This window comes from Pagrus pagrus, assembly GCF_965226575.1.
Source record: "Pagrus pagrus genome assembly, chromosome: 10".
Classification (NCBI taxonomy): domain Eukaryota; kingdom Metazoa; phylum Chordata; class Actinopteri; order Spariformes; family Sparidae; genus Pagrus; species Pagrus pagrus.
In genome coordinates, this window is record NC_140194.1 from 28,515,386 (window position 1) to 28,527,297 (window position 11,912).

An 11,912-nucleotide genomic window follows, 5' to 3' on the forward strand; every position below is an offset into this window, starting at 1 on the left:
TGTCACATATACATAAGATCTGACTTAAAATATTTTGAAATATCCAGACAGCAGAAATCGCTTGTGCTCGGTTACTGGTCGTATCTATACAATATGCTGACAGATTCTAGCAGTATAAAAGTGGTCCCATACCGGGAGTTGGATATGCTCCAACCACAACATCTGTGACTCATGATATCATCAGGTATGACTTAAAATCACTTTGTTAATATTTTAAATATCCAGACAGCAGATATCACTTGTGTTCAGACTTATCTGATCTTATCTTATCTTATTAATATCTATACAATATCCTGACGTTGGACATGTCTAATGAATCTTCTGCAGACGTGACCACTGTCCATTTCTGAATGTGATGCATATTTATCTTTAGTATCCAGGATGACATGAACTCCAGATTCTAGCAGTATTAAAGTGCTCCCATATTTCAGTTGACATTATTTTTACACTGTGGTATTGCTACTTTTACTTAAATACAAGATCTGTTTACTTCTTCCACCTCTGCCCTTGACTTATTCCTTCATAGATCTGTGTTGATAGGAAGGAGTTGTGTGTGTATGTGTGTATGTGTCTGAGTTTTCACAGACTGTCCAATGTGTTCATCTTCTTACTCCCCTGATCATGGATGGTTTTACCAGATCTGTTGGACGTGTGGGAATTTTAAAAGATCTGTTCTGCATTCTACAAATGAATCCAGACCATCAGTGTACCTGCTTGTTGAAAGAGCCTCCTGGTGACAAAGGTGTTTTAGGAGCAGTTTAACAACAATGCACCTGATTCACCTGATTCACATGAACATCACTGAGGTTAAAAACACATCTCACAGCAGACTGTGTCACTTCAGATGTCTGAGTGTTTTATTGATTGTGACACTAAACCAGCTGTATTGCGATAGTATGGTGACAAAGTGAGATCAGAGATCGCCTCTAGTTTTTAGCCTGCTTTTAGGCACATCCAGATTTATGTCATTTGCAGACCTCAGAGCTCTGATTGGTCTGTGAACATGTATGAGTTCCGCAAAAAGGTGTGTTTAATTGATTTTAGGTTGTCCATGGAGCTGATTGGTTCCCGCCTCGAAGCCAGGAGTTTAAAGGCCGGCTCTTCCCAGTTCCTGTGGGCTCTCCTCTCTCAACCAGACTACCAGCATGTTTGTTCGTTTGCTAAATGTGTTTTTAAATAAAACCTTTAAAAATGCTTTGCTGCTGGTGGTGCTTGGGTGATGGAAAGAGGGGAGTCTCACTTTCATGTTGCGCCAGGGTTTCCCCTAGGCCCTGGTCGTAACAATTGGGGGCTCGTCCGGGATCTGAATGCCCATGAGGTGAGGTAGATGTGGTTTAGTTTGTTTGTGTAAGTAGCCTTTAGTTAAGTTTAGTGGGCATCTCATTTGTTAAATATTTTGTTGTTGCTGCATGTTGAGTTGTGTTTTTGACTGAGCACCCTGACTAGATAGCTGCTGGGCAAATTCAAGAATTGCCACTTTATTATTTTGCCTTTTTTATTTTTGGTGGTAATCCTGAGTGGGGGCACGCTTCAGTGTATCGCAGTTTACTAGATTCCTGGTCTTCGGTGATGCACTGAGTTCAGCGTCACTACAGTGACCCTTTTTGTTTTGTGGCTGTTGCACCCACTGATTGAAGATTGCTTTTATGTAGACTGTGTGGTTCAACAGGAAAGAGTGACGGACTTGTGATAGCTGAACACCCTATTGCATTCCTGAAATTGCACATTTCTTTGGGGGAGAAATGTTCATTTTTAAGGGGGGAGGTGTTACGACCCCAGAGGTCGTATATGTTGTCTCTCTGCTTAAATAACCCTGTTGAGTGTGTGATTGGTTGCAGGTGTGTTTAATTGACTGTAGGTTGTCCATGGAGCTGATTGGTTCCCGCCTCGAAGCCAGGACTTTAAAGGCCGGCTCTTCCCAGTTCCTGTGGGCTCTCCTCTCTCAACCAGACTACCAGCATGTTTGATTGTGGACAAACTATGGCCGCGTTTCCCAGATTCGTTAAGAAGCTCTTAAGTGCTAAGATCTTCTTAGGAGCGCTCTTAAGAACGCTGTGAAAGAAGGATGCGTTTCCCAGAGTCGCTCTTAGCTTAAGAAGATCTTTCACTAAGAAGGAAATGTAAGATCGAGCTGACCCACTCTTAACAGCCTTCTTAGCGACCGAATGCTCAGTGATCAAGCAGCGTCAGGGAAATTTACATCCTCCACTTTGCGAAATAATAAAACGATGCTCAATGTTGAAATGCGCTCATAGCTGCGGACCACTGGCGCAAGAAAAAAAAACAGAAAATGGTAGATGGAAAAAAAAACCTTTTTATTGAATTACACGTTTAAGTTTTCCACAACATCTGCATATATGAGTTTATAGTAGGCTACTACACATAAAAAAAACAACAACCCTGTGGCATTTCACAGATATCAAGGGAACAGATGTATTAAACTCAGCTAAACCTCATCCAGAGAGACTTCACCTGCTACTCTATATAAATGCGTTGCCAAAGTCCGCGCGTGTGAGAAACCACGGCTGCAATACAGCACATTCTCCCTGCGAACCAACAGCGTCGCCGTGCACGAAGCCAGACGGTTTACATAAATGCATACGTGCGTCAGCACTTCTCCCCACTGGACGTGCTGTCAGACCGGGCTGTCCAGGCAAAGTACCAGCTGCCCCGTGCGGAGATCCAACGGCTGATCACTCTATGCTGCACCTCCGGGCTGAGGCCAAAATTGCAGCGGGTTGCTCTCTGGATGTGTGGAGACACCAGAGTGATCAGCCGTTGGATCTCTTTGCCTGGACAGCCCGGTCTGACAGAGCGCGCGCGCGCGCGCGCACACACACACACACACACACACACACACACACACACACACACACACACACACACACACACACACACACACAAAAAGAGGTGGGTGATCGATCTGCCTGGCATCGATTGATGCAGCACCGCGGTGGACAGCTCCCACTAAGAGCTTCTTGACAAGCTTCTTTGGCTTGATCTTCAGGTTCTCCTAAGAAGGCAGTTAAGAACGCATCTGGGAAACACCCGCATCTTAGCGCTCCTTCTTAGCCGAACCCTTCTTAAGAGCCTTCTTAAGTACTTAAGAACGATCGAATCTGGGAAACGCGGCCTATGTTTGTTAATAAAACCTTTAAAAATGCTTTGCTGCTGGTGGTGCTTGGGTGATGGGAAGAGGGGAGTCTCACCTTCATGTTGCGCCAGGGTTTCCCCTAGGCCCTGGTCGTAACAGTTGCAAAGAATTCTGGGAGGGTCTTATCTCATTTTCTTTTTGTAAAAGATGGTCTAGTGCAGGGGTGGGGAACCTCCGGCCTCCGGGCCGTATACGGCCCGCGAGACTGTTTGGTCCGGCCCGCGAGGCAATCCATAAGTGTACCCACAATTAAATGCCCCCGCGGCTGGTGTCTGTCTTTCCGGGCCATGAGCAAGGTCATTGAACACAACGTCAGCGTAAAGGTCCTTTCACGCGGTGTGAAAGGACCTTATTGACAGGTGACAGCAACGTGAGGAGACGGAACATGGCTACTAAAAAAAGAGAAGTTGATGCGGAGTGTCGCTCTTTCCAGGACAAATGGACTTATGAATTCTTCTTTGTGGAAGTGAGAGGCTAGCCCGTGAGCCTGGTGTGTGGGGACGCGCTGGCCGTAATGAAAAAGGCAAACCTTGAGCGTCATTACAGCGCGAAACATGCTAAACTGGATGACCTGAAAGGACAAGAGCGGTGGATAAAGTTGTCGCTCTCCGACGGAGTTTGAGCGGCCAGCAAGCAGCCTGATCCAAACCGCGAGCGGACCAGGACAACGTGACGCAGGCTAGCGTCGTGGTCAATAGCTAATTTAGTAATAGCCTTATATGAGACAACTCAAATCTGTCATTTTCGAGTGATTTAAAGTTGCTATGAGATTTTAGGTTGCTGATTTTTTTTCTTTAATTTCACATCAGAATGCTCTGAAATGATTTGAGGTACATTATAAGGTTGTCTACTTTCAATCTGAGGTTATGGGTTAGGGTTTACACAGCTTTTTTAAACGCGGGTCAACCCGCTAAATAAAAAGAAATCAACATATTGTCTGTGATTTTTATCTGAAGTGTTACGCTGTAATTCGCTGACGTCACGTCCACCTCACGAATGCGCTGGAAACAATTGTTACAGAAGAGAAAACAACAATAGACTCATTGTGAAAGAAGCGTCTGTTTAAAGGTGGATAAATTGTTTTGAGCGTCACAGCCCCCGCAAAATGACTTGTTTCAGTCATAATTTGAGCCATTTGGTCAGATAACATTTGGAAAGTCTAGATTAAATTATTTTTAATTATTATTAGTTAGCCGGGCGCTAAACTGGAAGTTAGCCACCTTGGTCCGCAATCCAGGTATTTTCACTGCCAGGAAGTCAACCTTTTTTGGCTTTAAAACACCAGCTTTCATAGGGATGACTGTGGCAAGTAATAAAACGTCCTTGAATAGACTGCATTTAACGGGGGCGGGACTCGATAAGCTTTTGCTTCTCCCGCTTTCCCTTTCGGCCATGTGTATGATTTGATGATGTGTGATGATGATTGTCTAACTGACATGCCCGAAATAAACAAATAAATAAACATCCCAAATTCCTTCCTTATTTACGCGCCACCACCGGATGTTGATGACGCGTCATCACTTTGCGTGGCGTAATTTAGCATCTTCATGTGGGTCTTACGTTTTGATCAAACGTTTAGCGTGATAATAGCTTGTGTCTACTGCAGGGTCAATTGACCCAGGTGTATATGCAGAGTTTACACATTCCCATTGCACAAAAAATCCTGATCTTAGCAGGTTTAAGTGGGATTTCTGACCAGTAGAAAAGGGGTATTAGTGAACTGAAACACAGATGACCACGGCTCTTCAGCCGGTCTGTGTTGCTCTGTCCACAGTGATCGGCGGCAGCTCAGGGTGTAGAATATAGAAGACAAAGTATAAGTATAGTTGGATGAATAATCTCTGGATTTCAAGATAATTAATATTATATGCAGCTAGATAACCTTTAAGTATTAAATAAGTGATTACTATATACACAGATCAGCCACAGCATAAAACCACTGACAGGTGACGTGAATAACATTGATAATCTCATCACAATGCAATGTTCTGCTGGGAAACCTTGGGTGCTGGCATTCATGTGAATGCCACTTGACACACACCACCCATCCAAACACTGGTGTGGACCAAGTACACCCCCTCATCACAACTACACTACCCGATGGCAGTGGCCCCGCAGCAGGATGATGTGCCCTGACACACCGCAAACACTGCTCAGGAACAGCTCGAGGAACACAATAAAGGGCCCGAGGTGTTGACCGGGCCTCCAAATTCCCCGGATCCCAATCTGATCGAGCATCTGTAAGACGTGCTGGAGCAGGTCTGATCCATGGATGCCCCACCCCCCAACATACAGGACCCAGAGGATCCACTTTAAAACGCACTGGTGCCAGACACCACAGCGCACCCTCAGAGGTCTTAGGTCCATGTCTTGACAGGTCAGAGCTGTTTTGGCTGCACAAGGGGAACCTTCACAATATTAGGACGGTGGTCATAATGTTATTCCTGGTCGGTGTTTATACACAGTCTGAACTAAAAGCAGTATAAAGACAGATGAGCTCTGTTTATTATTATTTGTTTAACACTGAGCTTTGCATAGAAGTCATGTTGCTGTTAGAAGTAAAACACACAGCAAGGGCATTTCTCAATATTTTATCATCGCTAGAGAGCAGTAATATCAGAGTTATGTGGAGTGCAAAAACAATTTTACAGATATATTCTGTATCTGCTTGTTCCAACACTATATTGACACTATATCATACTCAAGTTTAGTGAAAATTCAAACCAAGAGGACTTTTTTATGGCTGCACAGAAGCATTAGGCTACATCAAAAGTAAATGTCCAGATGTGTTGATCATAATAATATATAGTAGCCCACACACCTCCATGTAATTCAGTTTGGTATCTGGAAATCTTGGGATCATTAATACAATGTTAAATAAAGTTCTGTGGGTTTGGACAAAGCTTGGCTGCATTTGATCCCATACAAACAATATTAGAATAAAAGTTTAATCTGGCTGCTCCTCTTAGCACACCTGTCACCTGTGAATGTACTGTAAGCTAGATGCTTACAGTGACATGAACACCATTCCAAGTATGTCAGCTTGTTGTTTTTGTGGTGATATCAGATCAGAGCTGTGCCGGCACTGTTGTATTTTTGTAAGTGAGCAATCATGTGGGCTGACATTAACACATATAATTGTCCTCCAACTAGAACTTGAAAAATAAAACCCAAAGGAACAGGTCTGTCTGCACTCCATCTGTCTGTCTGATCAAATGTAGCCAAGCTTTGTTCAAACCTTTGTTCAAAATGACTGCGAGGTCCTTTGCACAAATACCAGGTCAGTGTGTGACAATCATCTCTATACTCCACTGGCTGATTCTCTGATAACTCTGAAGGTGTGTCCAACAGCAGTGCCAGTAAGACAACAAACATGACTTGCAAGCAAGAAACAGCTGGAGATCATTTCAGCAACCTGAGTGACTGTAGTAGGAAAACCGCTTGTAACGCAGACCTCTGTTTTCTGTCCTCTCATCACGATTTAGGCCTCAACTGATCGAAGACTTCAGGAGCTCCTCTGTGTAAGTAATCTGCCATAAAAATGGTCTAAAACAACCACTGACTGAATCAATGTTTAGTTTCATCAATAAAATCTTCTCGCACACAAGATTTATACAAGTGGAAACGATGTTTCTGGTAGAACGTCCCTCATACAGCTGACTTTGACCCTTTGCTGGAGAGAGAGAGTAATGAGAACCTCAGTGACCTGTGTTGTGAGTATTTATTTCAACAGACATTGTATGACCTGATCGTTTGATGCTGTCTTGACAAGCATGTGTAAGTCAAAGCTTGCCTACAGCTCCCTATGCTCATCATTCAGTGTAGCAATGTCAGAGGAGCAGGAGCATATCGATCACCGCGTCACATATCTTTTCAATCAAGGCCTGACACAGGCTGAAATAGCATTATGCCTTGCTATTACAGATAATATACACATTAGTGTGCATAATCTAAAAAGACGGTTAGCACGGCTTCAGCTATATCAGCGGTGCAATCTAAATGAGCCTGATGTCGTTATTAACTAAATAGCTCACCAGCTATGTAGTTAACGACGAGATCTTGAATCGTTATCTCGGGAAAACAAAGTTTCGTTATCTCGAGATCTCAAGAAAATTATCCCGTTATCTCTGGAAAATGGCAGTTGTTATTTTGAGATAATAACTCAAGATTGCGAGAAAACAAATGAAATTAACTCGTTATCGCGGGAAAACGGAGGAAATAAAATAATAAAATAATAATATGAATGAAATATGAAATAAAATATGAATGCATGGCCCTTTAGGGCTTCCGTATAACAACTACATTTAAAAACAATAAATAAAATGAAAAATTTAATGAAAGTAAATAGTTTATTAATTACAAATGTAAATAAATACTGGGGCAGTTTAAATGTCAATTAATGTCACATTTTCTAAATTAATTATTGGCATTTGATTCATTTCAATATTATTTTGGGTGGACTCAAGGCATATTAATTCATTTATTGAACTATTTATTTATTTATTCATTTCTTTATGATTTGGGCAGTTCCAGCAAGTTATGCATGTAAAAACTGCAATACACATTTCATGGACTTTCCATGTCCAAAGCAGCAGAAGTAATGTTCTACTGTGTATTTTCTACTTTGACTAACCTTTTTTAACCAGTGGGCCCATAATGGGTCCTTATGGGGATATACGGAGGAACTGGTAGATGTCAGTCACAAATGTGAGAAGTTTTGACCTTGAGACAGCCTTCTGAACATGGACAGTGATTCCTGAAAGATATTTTACTGGGCCATTCTGCAGACATGCCTGGATCAGTGAGATGAAACCTGAGAATGAATTACTTCTTAGAACAGCGTTTGCGCACTTGGATGTGCACGTCACAATAAATGACAATAATACTAATAATAAAAATCCACTGCACTCTATTTGTCTATGCCAGATACTGAACTGCATCATGCAGGCACTGAGTGGAATGAAGTTTGGAAAAGGCAGTCTGTTCAGTTCAGACACTTTTTGATATATAGGACGTAACAATCAATGTTATATTAATGTTTGTTTCTTTACAGCAGGTAACACATTTCTGTAAACCATGTTCACCTTTTCAGAACTCTTCAAACGGTTCTCTTTGTTGACGTGCAGCCGAGCACCACTTGCAGGCAAAACACTTGATGCACATCTCAAGGTCAAGAACGACAACATTTATCTCCCAGCAGTAAGGGTTAGGGGTTACTTGTCACTCAATCTATAATAACTGAAAAACACAATGTTGTCTAGTTAGTTTTATGATATTTACATTTGTGTTGGAACTTTGTTGTTTCGTTGAGCTCATTTACATGTTTGGCAGAGAAAACACACTGTTATCTAATACAATGCCCCTACAGCTTCCTTGAAGATGTGTTGAGTAGATACCGCTTAGACGACAGAACAAACTTTTTGTTTGTGTGCCTGCATGCTGTCCTACATGACTGTGGCAGTAGGAGGAACTTAAACAGTGGAGGAATGTCCCCTCAAGGAAGCAAAGAGATAAATGCTGCACAGACAGGCCAGTGCATCAGATGCCTTGAGTGAATACAGCATAATGCCGTCCAGTGACCCCTTCGGTGCTAGGGTTTTCATCCCTGATGGAGAATATCTCAGACAGAACGCGAGACGTCAGATTATACTTGTGCTGTTGCTCTTATCTTACCACCTTTGGTTTCAGATGGACTTTGCATGTCCATGCAACTCGAGCAGGAACACCTTTCACTGCTACAGCTACATGGTGCTGCCATGTCTCATCATAGCCAGCATAATAATGTGGAACGACATGCGGCTTGGAAGAATCTTCAGATTCCTCTGCTACCACTCATCAGCCACAAAGGAAAGGTGCAGCTTCAAGGGGAAGTTCTGCTGCGAGTTCATCATATACGTTCTTCAGGCTACAGTGTCTGGATTTCTTTGGTGTGCATCAGTGCTTGTCGATGGAGACTGGTATTTGTGCTGTGGAAACTCTGAAGAGATGATGACTTTGTCCTGTATGAAGGAGAGCAAGATCGGCCCAGCTGAGCTGGCGAAAAAAGCTCTCATGAAAAACCAGTCAATGGTGAGTAAAGCCCCTTCTACCACACAACACCTGTTCTAGAGGACAAAGTTAACAAACCCCCCCAAACAATACGTAATGAGAGGTGCTTGTTGATATGTTTGCCAGGTTATGGGGTTAGTCTGCATCCTGCTGACTGTATCCTGCACGTTCATTTTTGCCCTGCCATGGAAGAGGTGGTGCGCAGGGAGAAATCACTTCAGGGCAGTGTTCGAAGAGAGCATACTGGACCAGACGGAAGTTATTTTGCGGAGGGAGATTGAGAGAACTGCTGCAGATGCTGTGAAAAGATCACTGACCAATCTGTCCACTACTCAAACCACAGACAATGCTCCTGAGAAGGCGGAAAAAAATGAGAACGAGGACAAAATGCTTATGGATAAAAATGCTAACTGGAAAAAAGTAGCTTCTCTTGTTGATGTCCTTATTGAAAGCATTCCAAAAAAATCAGCTAATAATAATAACAACACTGTGTGAATTTCTATTAAACAAACATATGAATGAAAACTTAATGTCAATAATTACAAGAGAACACAAATTAATACGTCACATGTGTAAGTGCCCTTTAGATTTGCCAGTTTATTTATTCACACTGTTTAAAATCTTAGGGAGCAAAGGATGCCACCACACTGAACTCAATGAAATCAAATCAGTTTGAAGTGCTCTTTGATACCTGCATTTTACCCCGTGTTGATTTATTGCCATTGTAAATTGTGAGTAATCAATGTACCACTGTGCCTTTCTGTGTTCATGCCATGCTTTATTTACATGTTGCCATGTGTGCATACCATTAAACTGATGTTAAAGAAATAGTTTGACATTTTGGAAAATACATTTTTTGCAAATCCAGCAGTGACGATTTTTTCTTCTAATTAAAATTTCTTCCCAAAAACTACATAGTGCACCTTTAATAAGTTAAGCATAAACATGGTGTCAGAAGTTTTATTCCAGCATGGCAGATGGATTACTGAAGCCCGACCCATTTGTCTGCAATGGTAACATCAGCAAAAAATTAAATCTATGAAGAAGAATATGACATTTTCATCACGGCAAGCATCTATTCTCCTACAGTAAATCTAACAAGCCCGGAGGACATTGAAGTGAGTGTCCGGCAAGGGAGGAAACATCCTCGTCCCCGTGGAGACACAAGTGGAAAGACACAAGTTCACCAGAAAACAGAAGCATGATTCAAATATGAAAAGTCAGTTAGAAAAAACGGGAACACAACTGTAGCAACTGTGGAAGTAGTCATGCAGCTGAGAGAGATACAAGTCCAGCTTTTTGTCAACGTTGCCTTACCTGCAAAAAAAACCAATCATTTAAAAATGGGCATGCATTAAATCCACAAACCTTGTTGCATACAGTGGCAGCAAAATCAAAACTGTGGATATGGTTAAACTGCACTGCCACCTAGAGGTTCATCTATACACACTGCCATTCTACATGTTGACGAGGATGTTCTGCCCCTGCGAGGTCTATGTGCATGCAGGCACTGCTCATTCAGTGAAGCAGTACACCAACTCTTCCCCCTTTTGTTTAAAGGGTTACAACAATTTAATGAATGCACTTTATAAATGCACTACTCCTGTTTGAGTTATGTTTAAAACTAAATTACTGAGCCCTTTAAAAAAATATTAAAGCTCATCAGAGCTGCATTTGAGTGTCCTCGGCAGATAGAGGGTGGAGCTGTAGAAACTCCAAGTGGAGTGTGAAGGTTGTGGCTGGAGATGCAGCTGGCTACCAGGAGCGACGAGTGAAGGCTGAGACCGCAGCTGACTGGTTATCATAAAACGGAGATCCAACACAGACATTTAGGCAGTTACTCAAAGTCAAACTGAGGGTCTGGGGCTAAAGGTGCTGAGGATGCACAGTGCTTCGTGCTTTCACACAGACAGCATTTGTTCTAATGACAAATAAAATATCAAAGACTATTTCCAGTCGTTAGTTAGTTAGTGAGTTAGTTGTGACAGAAAAATGTAGCCTGATACTTCACTGATCCACCTAGAGGAGTTCAGTTTTCTCTTCAAATAAACAGCCTCTCAGTTTCAGTAAAAACTGATGCTTTATTGTGTTCTTCTGAGCAGGTTCTGTCTGTCTTGTCCATTCGTGCAAAAGACAAATGAGACACTAGGTGGCAGGAACTCCACTCTTATACCCGTCCCCACTCTGATTAACTGCTATGAAGAGAGTTGGAGCGGTGGAGAGGTATAACTCTGGATAGGGTGGAGCAGGGAGAAGGGAGAAGCAGGTATGCACTCCAACAAAACGTCAGTGTTTCATTTGTCTTTGTCATGTTAAACACAGTCTGTTACTGTAGACTGCTAGTATCTGCTCTGTATCTTCTGGATAGTGCAGTGCAGTAAATATAAGACAAACTTCCTAAACATTTCTTTATATGGTTCAACAAAATTATAATCTTTCGGGTATAATTCAAAAGTCTGACAATGTATGACATCTTGAGTGAAATAAATACTGTGTAAATTATGCAGCTTGTTTTTTTCTTTGGATGAGCAGTTTTCCTCAGAAATCTTAGCATGGACTGCATGGAGCTTATGAGAGAAGCTGGTTACCAATATTGAAGCTTCCCCTGACTCTGCCTGCTGCCATCAACAATATGTATCATTATTCGTCTGAACCTGATTGAATTACTGGATCATTTCATTTCAGTTTTTACTTTGTTTTGGAGGTGACT